Genomic DNA, 15,695 nt, shown 5'->3' with positions numbered 1-15,695 from the left:
TCTTCTTTTTGCTGCGGATTTTGATTTTCCTTTACCAAATTGTAACTTATTATCTTCGCATCTGGATTCTTTTCTAACTCCGTCCATTCTTTCTCTGATTACTGATACTATTTCACTCGGAAGTGTGTCATTATTACGTTTAGTGATCAAAGCGTGTAGCATTAGACCATGGTTTAGTTCACAGGCAGTCTTCATTTTCTAAAAAAAATAAAAATTCAGAATGGGGGGAGAAGACTAGTTCTTTAGGGTCTGCTAGGGAAAGACCATTCGGGTTCCATTTTCGAGAACTACACAAAAACAGACAATCTAACTCTAACAGAAATACATAAACTCCTTGATTCTCCCCACACTTATTCAGCTGTGGTATCGAAATTGTGATTAACATTATTTTCAATTGAATCATCAACAACTTGTATATCTTTGACTTTTACTTCAATCCATTTGTTGATTTCCTCCGTAACTTTCACAAATTCAAGTAACATTGCCTTTTCTTTTGACGATAAATTGGATATTAATCGGTTATATAACTTAAAGTTTCTTTTAATCTTAGCATCGTGAATCCGTTTATAAAGTTTCTTCGTTGAACTGTTAAAAATGGGTTCATCTAATTTCGTATCATCAACGGCATTCTTTGTGATTGGATCATCATTAAGTGTTTCTTCATCTTCCCCACACTTATGCATTTTTATTGGTCTAATAGTTTTGGTTTGTGGAGATCTAAACTTTCGGTTCACAAAGGTGATCGATGTATCACCATCCCTAAGTGTCATTCTACCTTCTCTTACATCAATGAATGCCTCGGTGGTTGCTAAAAATGGGCGACCTAGAATTAGAGGAATATCAAGGTTTTCCTCCATATTAATCACTATGAAGTTTGCAACAAAGGTCAAACTTCCCACGTTAACAAGTAAATTATTTGCTATTCCAACCGGGTGTTTAATGGTTTGGTCAAATGATTGAACACCTATTTTGGTTGGTTTTAATTTACCCATGCCTAATCTTTTGTATAAGGAAATAGGCATAATATTTGCACTTGCTCCTAAATCTGCGAGTCCATTATATACAGCACCATCATTAAGTAAGCAAGAAATGATAAATTCACCCGGGTCTCCTGGTTTAGTAAGTCGAGTTGGTTTGTAAACCTTTTTTGGGTGTTCTTTCCTTGGTTCTTTCATTTCTATTTGAATTTCTTGTTCACATTTTTCTTCGTTTCTTGGAATGGGAGGTTTGTATAGGAATTCTTCTTCATCACTCAAATTTGAATCCTCCCTATATTCCAGTTTTGATTTTTCATATGTTGTTGATAACATATTTATGTTTTCATTTTGAAGGTTTTCTTGGGTGGTGAAATTATGATTAACTTCATTGTCAACTTCCATCGGACCATGTATGTAATGTTTAACTCTGTGACCATTAACTTTAAATTCAATCCCATTTGAATTTATTAATTCTATCGTTCCGTATGGGAAAAATCTTTTGACTATGAATGGTCCAGACCATCTTGATTTCAATTTTCCAGGAAATAGCTTGAATCGTGAATTGAAAAGAAGAACTCTGTCTCCTTCTTTAAATTCTTTTGAACTTCTGATTCTTTTATCATGCCATTTCTTCGTTCTTTCTTTATAGATTAACGAATTATCGTATGCTTCATGTCTTAATTCTTCTAATTCGTTTAGTTGACTTAATCGTAGACGTCCGGCTTCATGTATATCAAGATTACATGTCTTCAAAGCCCAAAATGCTTTGTGTTCAATTTCTACTGGAAGATGACATGCTTTTCCATAAACAAGTCTAAAAGGTGTGGTTCCAATTGGAGTTTTGTAGGCTGTTCTAAAAGCCCAGAGTGCATCCTCCAATTTAATGGACCATTCCTTCGGATTTGATCCTACGGTTTTCTCTAGAATACGTTTTAAAGCTCGGTTGATATTTTCAACTTGTCCACTTGTTTGTGGATGATATGCGGTGGAGATTTTATGAGTTACTCCACATCTTTTAAGAACTTTCTCAAGTTGATTATTATAGAAATGAGTACCCCGATCACTTATTAAAGCTTTCGGTGTTCCAAACCTTGCAAAAAGACGTTTTAAAAAGTTGACTACAACTCGTGCATCGTTAGTTGGGAGAGCTTGTGCTTCCGCCCATTTAGATACATAATCAATGGCTACGAGTATATATAGATTATTATGAGATTTTGGAAATGGACCCATAAAGTCAATACCCCAAATGTCAAATACTTCACATATTTGGATGACATTTTGTGGCATTTCATCACGTTGACTTATTTTTCCGGCCCTTTGACAAGCATCACAGGATTTGCAAAGAAGGTGTGCGTCTTTGTAAATTGTAGGCCAATAGAATCCAGCATCATAAACTTTTCTTGCTGTTAGTTGAGGCCCATAATGCCCTCCTGTTGGTCCTGTGTGACAATGGTTTAATATTTTACTAGCTTCATCTCCAAATACACATCGGCGTATTATTCCATCGGGACAACTTTTAAACAGATGTGGATCTTCCCAGAAATAGTGTTTTATATCACTGAAGAATTTCTTTCGTCTTTGGTACGATAATCCTTTTTCAAGGAATCCACATACTAAATAGTTTGCATAGTCTGCAAACCATGGAATTTCTTTATAATCTATCTTCAATAGATATTCATCAGGAAAGTTGTCTTGTATGGCCGATTCAATTAGAACTTCTAACTCAGGATTTTCAAGACGAGAAAGATGATCAGCGGCGAGATTTTCTGCTCCTCTTTTATCTCGGATTTCAATGTCAAACTCTTGTAAGAGTAAGATCCAACGGATTAATCTTGGTTTAGCATCTTGTTTTGAAAATAGGTATCTAAGAGCAGAATGGTCGGTATAGACCACCGTTTTTGCTAGAACGAGATATGATCGAAATTTGTCAAAAGCAAAGACAATAGCAAGGAGTTCTTTTTCAGTAGTTGTATAGTTCGTTTGTGCTCCTTGTAACGTCTTACTAGCATAATATATAGGTTGAAATCGTTTTTCAATCCTTTGTCCTAAAACGGCTCCCATTGCAAAATCACTTGCATCGCACATTAGTTCAAATGGTAGATTCCAATTTGGTGTTATCATGATCGGCGCATTAGTGAGTTTCTCTTTAAGAATATTAAAAGATTTGATACACTCATCTGAAAAGATGAATGGAGCATCCTTTTCTAGGAGTTTATTCATAGGAGTGGCAATTTTAGAAAAATCTTTTATGAAACGTCGGTAAAAACCGGCATGCCCTAGAAAACTCCTAACTCCTCTAACATTGGTGGGATGTGGAAGTTTAGAAATTACATCTACTTTAGCTCTATCCACTTCAATTCCTTCTTTTGAAATTTTATGACCAAGAACGATGCCTTCTTTAACCATAAAATGGCATTTCTCCCAATTAAGTACTAGATTTGATTGTTCGCATCTAATAAGCATTCGTTCCAGATTAACTAGACATGATTCAAATGTATCACCGAAGACTGAAAAGTCATCCATGAAAACTTCCATGCATTCTTCTGTCATGTCGTGAAAAATCGCCATCATGCACCTTTGAAAGGTTGCAGGGGCGTTGCAAAGTCCAAATGGCATGCGTTTGTAAGCAAAAGTACCATAAGGGTACGTGAATGTGGTTTTCTCTTGATCCTTGGGTGCTATTGGAATTTGAAAATATCCGGAAAATCCATCTAGAAAACAATAGTAACTATTTCCGGCTAATCTTTCCAACATTTGATCTATGAAAGGTAAGGGAAAGTGATCTTTTCTGGTGGCGTCATTTAATTTTCTATAATCAATACACACACGCCATCCTGTTACAGTCCTAGTAGGAATAAGCTCATTTTTCTCATTTGTAATGACAGTCAAGCCACCCTTCTTAGGCACGCATTGAACTGGTCTTACCCATGGACTATCAGAGATTGGATAAATTAGACCTGCGTCTAGCAGTTTAATAATCTCTTTCTTAACTACATCTTGCATATTAGGATTTAGTCTTCGTTGGCGTTGCACATACGTTTTATGACCTTCTTCCATAAGGATTTTATGTGTGCAATACGAAGGATTTATTCCTTTAATATCATGAATCTTCCATGCAATGGCTAGTTTATGAGCTTTCAACACAGAAATGAGTTGTGATTTCTCATTTTCAGTAAGAGAAGACGATATTATTACAGGTAATTCAGATTCACCATGTAAATAAGCGTATTCCAAATGGTTTGGAAGTGGCTTTAACTCTAATTTCGGAGGTTCTTCTATCGATGATTTGCATCGATATCTGTCTTCTTCTTTTAGCATTTGAATTTCTTCTGTTGTTGGTTCATATCCATTAGCTATAAGTGTAGCTAACATTTCAGCTTCATCAATTGGTTCATTACCTTCTCCTAAAGAACATTCTCCTGTTCCTTGTAATTCTGGAAATTCTTCTAATAATTCTGCATGTGCATCTATAGTTTGAATATAATAACATGTATCATCTGCAGATTGTGGTTGTTGCATTGCTCTATCAACTGAAAAGGTAACACTCTCATCCTCTATACTTAGGGTCAGTTTCTTACCGAACACGTCTATCATTGCTTTAGCCGTGTTTAAGAATGGTCTTCCTAATATGAGAGGAACTTGAGAATCTTCTTCCATGTCCAAAACAACAAAATCTACTGGAAATACTAAAGTACCAACTTTAACTAGCATGTTCTCCATTATCCCTCTAGGATATTTTATTGATCTATCGGCTAGTTGTATGCTTATTCTTGTTGGTTTCAATTCTCCAAGGTCTAGTTTAGCGTATAGTGAATACGGCATTAAATTTATACTAGCACCTAAGTCTGCCAATGCTTCTATTGAACTAAGACTACCCAGAAAACATGGAATTGTGAAACTTCCTGGATCAGATAGTTTTTCTGGTATCTTATTCAACAGCACTGCTGAACAATTAGCATTCATAGTAACAGCCGAGAGTTCTTCCATTTTCTTTCTATTTGAGATTAGATCTTTCAAGAATTTAGCATATCTAGGCATTCCTGAAATCACATCAATGAAAGGAAGATTTACATTTATCTGTTTAAACATATCCAAGAATTTGGATTGCTCGGCTTCAAGTTTCTCTTTCTTCATTTTACTCGGGTAAGGAAGTGGTGGTTGGTATGGTTTAACATAAGGTTTAGCCTTAACTGTGTTATCTTCATTAACCTTTTCAACTACCGGTTCTTTTTCCTTATCTTGATCAGGTTGTGGTTCTTGTGGAGTAGGAATAGCTTCATCAGAAGTTACAGGTATTTCAGGTGGTTTAAGTGTTGTACCACTTCTTGTGGTAATGGCTTTAGCTGTTTCATTCCGGGGGTTAGTATTTGTATCACTAGGTAGACTTCCCGGTTTTCTTTCACCTATTAACCTTGCTAGGTTACTTACTTCTTGTTCTAGATTTTGAATAGAAGCTTGTTGATTTCTAAATGCTTGAGCATTTTGTTCATTGGTTTGTTTTTGAGATGTGAAAAACTGCGTTTGAGTTTCAACTAGCTTCGTCATCATGCCTTCTAAATTCGGCTTTTTATCATCGGTTTGTTGTGGTGGTTTGTTTTGAAAATTAGGTCTTTGCTGATTGTAATTATTATTGGATACTTGTTGATTGCTAGGACCTTGTTGGTTGTTGTATGGAATATTTCGGTTATAATTCTGGTTTTGATTTTAAATCGGTCTTGGCGGTTGATAATTATTCTGATAATTATTTCCAGGCCTTTAGTTTATATATGAAATATTCTCTCTTTGTTCCATTGTTAATTCAATATTGAGACAATCTTTTGTCAAATGTGGTCCTCCACACTGCTCACAACTAATTCGTATTGAGTGAATATCTTTAGTCATCTTTTCCATTCGTCTCTCGACAGCATCTATCTTTACGGAAATGGAATCTAAGTCATGGCTAGAATCGGCTCTAGCTGCTTTAGATGATCTAACGATATCTTTTTCTTGGTGCCACTCATGTGAGTGGGAAGCAGTGTTATGAATAATTTTGTAAGCATCAGTTTCGGTTTTCTTCATAATAGAACCACCAGCTGCTATATCTATGTCTTTCCTTGTAGTGATGTCGCATCCTTGGTAGAATATTTGTACTATTTGACAGGTGTCTAAACCATGTTGCGGACATCCTCTTAACAACTTTCCATATCTTGTCCACGCTTCATATAGAGTTTCATTTGGCTTCTGTGTAAACGTAACAATTTCTGCTTGAAGTCTTACGGCTTTAGATGCAGGAAAGAATTGTTTAAGAAATTTTTCAACTAAAACGTCCCATGTATCAATCGCCCCTTCAGGTAACGATTCCAACCATTCTTTGGCTTCTCCCTTTAAAGTCCAGAGAAATAACATGAGATATATCTGTTCATCCTCCACTTCTCTTATTTTAAATAGTGTGCAGATCCTATTAAAGGTACGTAGATGTTCATTTGGATCTTCCTTCAGCGCACCACTAAATTGGCATTGATTAGTCACCATGTGTAGAATTTGTCCTTTGATTTCATAATCTGGCGCATTAATGTCTGGATGAGTAATTGCGTGACCTTGGCTAGTGCGTTTAGCTCTCATTCGGTCTTCCATACTTAAAGGTTCCAGATTCTCCATAATTGAATTTGTTGAATCGGAATCACTAGAGGATTCCGATTTAATAGTTCGTTCCTCAAAAATCTCTGTTTGAATGATTGGTGGTTTCGGAGGAAAGTTTAGTGGTTCAGGATCTATGAATCGTTCCTGAATATTCTCCGGATTATCAATTGTGAGGTCGGGTTCAAAAAATGGATTATCGGAAATTTGAACTGGAGTACTTGGTCGACTGGATGACGATTCTAAAGAAAAATCAACGGCAGTAATATTTGCTAAATGTCTTGATCTAGTTACAGGTGGTGAACGTACAAAAGGTGGTGAACGTCTTGCTCGGTGCATTCACTGAATATCCTATTAGTTTTTAAAAGGAAAGAAAAATTATAATAAGTTATCCAATCAATAGACTTTTCTGATTTTGCCCACGTTTCGAATAGCCAAAAGATGCAGCAGAGGGGCAGGATTCGTTTGGTCTCAATATAAATTGAGGACTGTTTGGCTCCAATAACCCGGTCCACGTACAAATGCAACTATTACTACGAACCAGAAAATTTTGATGTCTATCAATTTAACCACTTAAAATAAATTTTCGTAATTTTAAGAAATTTAGATAAGAAGTAGAATAAAAATCTATGTCCTAAAACTAGAATAGCGAGAAATAAGAAAGAAAAAGAGTTCGTCGAAAAAGAAAAATGGTTGAAAAATAAAAGGTGACGGAAAAATAAAAGAAACTTATAACACTTAAAATACTTGACTAACCTAACCTTATTACTACAACTAACTTAAAATTATAATCGCAAATTGAGATTACTAATTGGAATGATAATTGATACATAGGTAAAAGTCGTCTAAAAATATTAAAGCTTACAATAAAAACTATATCCCAAATGGAAATAACTTAAAAAGAAACTAAAACTTAAAAAGGCGTCGCAAAATTCTAAAGCACCTAAATCTTAGTCTAAAGAAAAAGCACTTAAGGAATTCTACGGCAAAGCCTAAAAATCTAGAAGTAAAAATAACTATGGCAAAAACTAAGTTCAAAACTAAATATGAGCTAAAAAAATACAAATATTACGCTAAAACGATTAAAAAGGGACAAAATATAAAAATATACAAAAAGTTGTAAAAATTAAAATTTTTATAAAAATATTATTTTATAAAAGTATTAATTTAAATATATAAATAAAACTAATTAAAAATTAATATTACAAATTAATTAAAAACTTAAACTAAATAATATTATATATAAAACCTAATTAGGTTTAATAATAATATTAATAAATAATTAAAACCTAAACCGAATTAATTACTGGACCAGGTTCGTGTCAGACGGCTCCGCGAGTCGCGGTTCTCGAAGCTGCAAACCCCGCGAGTCGCGGGGTTCCAGAATTCAACTCTGGTACAGTTTGAAATTCGACGTTTTTTTTTTCGGTTTATGTTTTAAATAAAAACAAAATACTTAAATAAAACTTATATTTTTACAAACTAAAGAAACTTTATAAAACTTAAATATTTATCAAATTCCTAAAAATATTTATATTTTTGTTTTTCTTTTTATATTTTAGAATATTTAAAACGTATTTTTACAAAAACGAATTTTAATAAAAGTAAACTAAAAATCTTTTTTTTTATATTATATATAGCATTGCGCTTCCGGCGTTTAAGAGTTCCCCGGCAGCGGCACCAAAAATACTTGATGTGGGAGCAGAGTAGTATATAAAATAGCTTATATTTTTACAGAAAATACTATTAAATACGATACAATTTACACAAGATATTTATTTATTTAGAGAATGGATATACTTAAACCTTGCTACAACACTTATCGGCAGTGTACCTAATCGTACAGTAGTGTAGTTTTTAGTAAGTCCGGTTCGTTCCACAGGGAATCTTTTTAAACAAAGCTTAACGCTATATTAGTTTACTTTTATAAAAATACAAATATATATATGTAAGTAATATTATTATTATAAAGGGGGGTTTTTACCGTTTAATGACCGGTTTGTCGATTTTAAAACTTTAGTCGCAGTTAAAACCAAATGTAAAATAATAAATAAATACAAGACTTAATTTAAAGTGTAAAGTAAATAACGATAATGAAATTGCGAATAATAAAAGTGCGATAAAATAAACTTGCGATAATTAAAAAGTACAATAATTAAAAGTGCAATTAAATACAATAACAATAAAAATGCGATAATTAGAAGTGCAATTAAATATAAAATAAAGGAAATTAAATATGAAATAAAAGAATTATGCTTATTTAAACTTCCGTAATCATGATGTTTGACGTGTTGATTTTAGTTTTATGCCCATGGGTTAATTGTCCTTTGTCCTGGATTATTTAATATGTCCATACGGATTTGTCCATAATAGTCCATCAGTCATAAATATAAAGAGCGAAAGCCTTCATCAAATTATTCTTATTCCCGAAGTCAAATATTCCAACTAATTGGGGATTCGAATTGTAACAAGGTTTTAATACTTTGTTTAATGAATACACCAGGTTATCGACTGCGTGTAAACCAAGGTTTTACTACTTTGTTAACAATTACACCAATTACCCTTGAATGTAATTCACCCCTGTTTCAACAAGTCTATTAACTATTAATCCAGTTCCGTGTCCGGTAAAATGAATAATTATTGGTATTTATAGATATCCCGCCCACCGTACCCAGTCAAGCGTATGTGGTTATATATAAATACGTCGAATTATAAGTTTGTATATTAAATTAACAAGGTATTGTTTAGTTAATATAAAACCCATTAATAGCCCATAGTCTAATTTCCACAAGTGTCGTTCTTTTGTCCAAACCCCAATTATGGTACAAAGCCCAATTACCCAATTTTAGTAATTAGCCCAACATCATGATTACTTCGGATTAAATAAGCATAATAATAACTTAGCTACGAGACATTAAATTAAAAAGGTTGAACATAACTTACAATGATTAAAAATAGCGTAGCGTTACACGGACAGAATTTCGACTTACACCCTTACAACATTCGCTAACATACCCTTATTATTAGAATTATAATTAAAATTAAAATTAAAATATAAATTATAAATATAAATATTACGTATATATTGAGAGAGATAGATATTAGATTATTTTTGCGATCAGAATTCGTTTGCTTTTATAGGGATTTTCAGAGTTTGGGGCTCCGCGACTCGCGGCCCTTTTGGCCTTCAAACTCCGCGAGTCGCGGAGTTTGTAAATACAGCTCCCACAAGTTTGGCACTTTGTTTACCGACGGTTTTATAAATAAATATAATATATTAAATAATTATAAGAATTATTTAAATATTATATTATATTTATGTGCATAGTTGACTTGTAATTTTTAGTCCGTTGCGTCGAGCGTTGAGAGTTGACTCTGGTCCCGGTTCCGGATTTTCGAACGTCCTTGCGTACAATTTAATATCTTGTACTTTGCGTTTTGAATCTTGTACTCTTGTAATTTCGAGACGTTTCTTATCAATAATTGGAACCTCTTTGATTGTATTTTGTATTTTTGAGCTTTTTGGTCGTTTGCGTCTTCAATTCGTCGAATCTGTCTTTTGTCTTCACCTTTTATTATTTAAACGAATATTACTTGTAAATAGAACAATTGCAACTAAAAGCTTGTCTTTCTTGAGGAATAATGCTATGAAATATATGTTCGTTTTTAGCATTATCAACCATACATTATTACTTAACCAAAAGTTGACCAAAACAAAGTCAACAACAACCACTATTAAATGTATCAAAATAGAATGCAAGTTAATGTTTAACAAAAGCTGCCATCATAAATATGCAGACTCTCTAAGCACGGCGGAAGCAATCAATCATGAACCTGAGAATAAAACATGCGAGTAACTGTCAACAAAAATGTTGAGTGAATTATAGGTTTAATATTGTAAATAATATCTAATTTAAACCGTAAAAATTTATGTTTGAAAACATAAAAACTCCTTTTTGGACTACAAAATTATATGCTAGAAAACATATAAAAACATTATTCCATTTTCCGTGAGCCACCTGGTAACCACTTAACCATTTATTTACCCTTGCCAAACACAATAAATAATATACACCGAACAAGTGTATCTACAACAAATTACGAAGTACTAAACATTCCGATTATAAATTGCTAGCACGACTAGCTCGAAATGGGGTTGTCAAACTCGATAGATCTATCCGTAGGATTCGCGTTCACTAGTAGAAACCAGTGATTATAGTTACCAGACTAGAGAATATTTTTGTTCAACTCATAATGAATAATTTAAACCAACTTTCACTTGTGTCCAAAATATAAAATAAATTGCATGTATTCTCATCCCAAAAGATTTAAAATAGAAAATGGGACTATAACTCACCTTAATAGTAATGAAGTAACCAACACAATTAAGCGAACAACAAATGTAGTACAGTGATCAGGAATGATCACAACGCTGACCTATAAATAAAGCAGGTCGATATAAATAACTAACTTAGGTCAAGTCTTAGTATGATAGCTATTGTACATGTTGCAAGTAGTCATAGAACAATACTCAATATGCATCGGTTTGATTGGAACAGCTTACGGACACACACTTTCTATTTTTAGAAAGTTTCTATTTTTAGCAGGTTTCCATTTTTGGAAAGTTTCTATATTTGGAAAGTTTCTATTTTTGGAAAGTTTCCAAATTTAGAAAGTTGCTATTTTAGGAAAGTTTATAAGTTAGGAAAGTTTTCTTAATTAAAAAGTCAACAAAAGTCAACTGAAAGTCAAAGTCAACTGAAAGTCAACTCAAAAGTCAACCTTGGTCAAACATGGTCAACGTAAATTTTAAAAGCATAATTTATAGTAATAATATAAGTTATAACGTTTATTAAAGTTAAATATGTCTAATTATGTCATAACATAAGTTTTATTAAATTAAAATGAATTATTAAAGTTAATATAAGTTTAAATGATATAATTAATATAACATAAGTATTTAATTAATTAATTAATTAAATATTAGTCATAATGTAAGTATTATTAATTAATAATAATTTTTAAATCATATCATAAGTATTATTAATTAATAATGAATTATTAATCATATCATAAGTTTCTAATTATAATTATTAAATCATAAGTATTTAATAATTAAATTATAATTAAATAATAACTAAGTATTATAATAATTAAATAATTATTTAATCCTTATTATAAGTCTTATTATAATAATCTCTTAATATCAGTTTAATACTTATCATAAGTATTTTTCCTTTAATAATGAAGTATTATTAATCATATGTTTAATTAAAAAGTTAATTAAATCATAAATATTAATTAAATGATATAATAAATATATATCATAAGTTGTAAATAATAATAATTACTTTTTTTTATCATAAGTAATTAAATGATAATGAAATCCATTATTTATATCATAAGTTTCATAATTAGTCAAAAGTTTTAAATCAAAAGTTCATCGGGTCGTATCCTGAGCCCCGGGTGTCGGTTTTCGGCGAGCCTTACATATATCTCCGCCTAATCAAACCACCCGACACTTTGGTATACTCAAGAACACACCATGAACAGCCCACAAGTCGTGATATACAGCCAACACACTACTTGCAACTTCAATTCAATCAAAAACGTGTTTTAGACGTAACGGGTGATTCGTGGCTCGGATTGAGATGACCCGAACATGAAAGTTCGCCCCACCATCAGTCCTAACACACCAAAACACCCTAAAGTCACCAAATATGGTTACAAAGTCGGACCAAACCTGGTTCATACCAAAATCACATTTCAATCCTAACAAAATACCATTTTGATCATAATTAGGGTTCCGGGAATCGAAACGACATGAATCCCGAGTCTAAAATTAATGTCTTGATGAGAGGAACTCATATAGATACTTTATTTTAACTTTTATAACAGTCACCAAGTCAGAAACACACGAAAAATCTGTTGTCCCAATTATATCAAACCGAAAACATATATTTACGAGTAATTCTATGCATACAAACACCATTACAATAACAATTAATCATCATACTATTAAAATAGACATCAAATACAGAAAAATAAAAAAAAATTAAAAGTTATAGGGTTAGGGTTTATACCCTAATCAAGAAACAATTGGTATGATCGCGTAGAGAACGGAACGAGGAACGCGTTGGTGTTAATTGATTGATGATCCAAGTTATAAAATTGGTTGATGAAGATGATGTTGTGGGATGATGGTGCCGTCACCAAAGGGAGAAGGAAGAGGGAGGAGAGCAAATTAAATTTAGGTTTTTAATTAAAAGTGGAAGTGATAAAATTAAAATGCCAAAAAAAGAAAATAGGGAGTATTACTCCCTCCCCCCTTGGAATTTCGGCTGAATAGGGGTGTGTGGAGTGGGCCCCACTAGCCCAAGTTTCTAAGTGATTAATTCCTGATGGCCCGAAAGCCCGAACGAGTCCCGAAACGCGAAAACGCACTTACGCGATTAAAAATCCGGAAAGATAATAAACGCGCGACGAAAAATAAATATAAATACCCTATATAATTATATGACCTTAAAATATCATATTTAAAATAATTAGGATTTAAATATCCCAAAAACGCGACCGTTGGTTTGAAAACCGAAAAGATTCGCCGGACAGAAATCCGCGACACGTAGAAACGTACGATTTAAAATATGAATACAAATACTCATTTAACACATAATAATTAATATATTATTACAAAAATAATAATATAGGTCATAGAAATGACGTGGCACGAATAACAATTAACGGTCGTTAAATAATTAACGGTAAAAGATAACGGAAAAAGTAGGGTCGTTACAAGCTCTTACCACAAGATCCTAATGAACTATCCTTGTTAAAACACAACTATCCTCTAGATCCCTTTAAGAAGATAGTTTACAAGTAAACTTACTACTTTAAGCTTACAAGTACTCTTGCTAGAATCACTCCAAAAGATTACAAATTAATTATAAGAATGATATCAGTAAGTATGACGAAATATGAGTGCAAGAGGTGAGTCTTCAAATGCTTCAAGGCTTGGCTTTTATAGGAAAGAGAAATCTGCCTGGAAGTCATACGGCTCACTGCACGGTCGACCGTGGTTCGACTGTGTACCTCTGACATCTGATTCTTATGGCTGTTTTTGTCCTTTAAAAATTATCATTTTCCCTTGTTGAATAGCAGCAACTAAAAGCCAATTACTTCTGAAATTATCCTCATTACCCTTTATGTTTTGGACATAAGCTTAGAAGTTGACATGTCCATTAAAGAAGAAAGTCTTCAATCTTTGACCATTTATCATTGATTACCAAAAGAGGTAATTGCAGATTTTTGTCTCTTGACAAACTATTATCTTCCAAAAGCTTCATCAACCTTTCTTAATCACTTATCATTTAGCTTATGGAAGTTTCTTGCCTTTAGAACATTGTTACAACTTAAATGAACTAGTTTTGGATCTAGTTTGAACATAATGATTCTTGTTACACCTTGACTAGATTTGAGCTAATTTACATTCTCATACAAATAATGATACATAGAGCTAATGGGAGAGCAACTCTTTAATTGGAACTTTAATGACCATTATTAGTATGTTTAAATGACAATATGCATTAGGATAAAAGGATATGTCACTTGAGTGTTTTAGCCTAAATCAAGCTTAAAGTGTTATTAAGATGTCATTAGGTGTGATTAGTAAAAATTAACATCTTTCGGTTCAAAACTCTTTTGAGATCAAAAAGGGCAACTATTATAAGTGTGTTTAAAAAGGTTTCATAAATTATAGATGCCTCAAAGTGGTCTATCTTAAAGTGGATGAATTTGGTAACAGAGAAAAATGCGGTCGGGCTGCGGTCGTCCGTGAAGTCAGCCGTAGATTTACAGTTTTAGAAAAACTTGAACTCGCTGATACAGGACACACACGGTTGGTTTCACGGTCGACCCTAGTACAGCCGTGTAGCATTTTTACCAAGATAATTACTTATGTGTTGGTCTTTTGCTAGAGATAGTTTAGGCTTATGAACTCATGTCATCCTACATATGATTAACAACTAGGTTCTTGTGTGTCATCATCAAAACAAAGTGATTAACTTTTAAATATTATGATTTAAATCTTAACCAACATTCTCCCTCTTTTTGATGATGACAAACACATGAGTAAGTGTTAACTATGTAGGTCGACATAATTGTTAACATCACTTACTATACACTTTCTCCCCCTTTTATCGAAGCAAAAAGGTTAGTCCCACATGGAACTAAGCGCGCCCTAGAGTAATGCTCCTCCTTAAATCATACACACTTATCAATTGTCCCTGCTAATAAGTAAAATGGCTCCCCCTCGAACCAATAGTAGACATAAAGAGTAACAAACATGATAAGCATAGCAAGTGCATAATAATCAATACATAACAATTTTCAATCCTAGGAGAAGTGTTGTATCTACCCGCCCTTATAAATTATTCTTAACCAACATTAATTGTTTCTAAGGATAAATGCCATCGGTGCTAAATGCATCGGAGATTGTTGAGCTTTCATTGTCGGAAGAGAGAATAATCACCGAATGAGCTACCCAATAGGTTAGCGGAATAGTGGACACGGGTTAAGGAGTTTGGGAGGAGTTGATGGCATTAACAAATTGGAAAAACCGATTAAGATGATTTGAGTATGGAAGTGGACGAGTTCCTAGTTCTCGAAGGTAACCCATTCTTTGAGTAGTGAGATAAGCAAGATTTATGGGTTCATGAGTGAGAAGTGACCACATGACAATGACTTCGGTTCCGGAGATGTGAGTAGCGGTAGGTTCCCGACAATAGACATTGTTCCGAACGACATTAAGAATAAGTTGAAGATCATGGCGGATGTCGTTATCTTGAATGTGAAGCCGTTGGTTGAGGTTTCGTTGTACTCCCGGAGTGGTGATGAGATCTAAGATGGGTTGCAACGGAAACGTGGGATTAAGTGATCTTAGATCAGTTGAAGGAGTATCGAAGGAACACCCATTCGAAGGAATTGCCATAACGGTTGCAAATTGTTCAAGGGACCAAGTGTAAGGAGTATTAAAAAGTCGAAATGCCACTTGGTCGGGGTTGGAAACATCAAGATTAGCATAAAATTCCCTAATGAGATTTGGAT

Source organism: Rutidosis leptorrhynchoides, chromosome 3 (genome assembly GCF_046630445.1).
Source record: "Rutidosis leptorrhynchoides isolate AG116_Rl617_1_P2 chromosome 3, CSIRO_AGI_Rlap_v1, whole genome shotgun sequence".
NCBI classification, from domain to species: domain Eukaryota; kingdom Viridiplantae; phylum Streptophyta; class Magnoliopsida; order Asterales; family Asteraceae; genus Rutidosis; species Rutidosis leptorrhynchoides.
The sequence above is the reverse complement of the archived record's forward strand: the minus strand, read 5'-3'. Positions refer to the sequence as shown.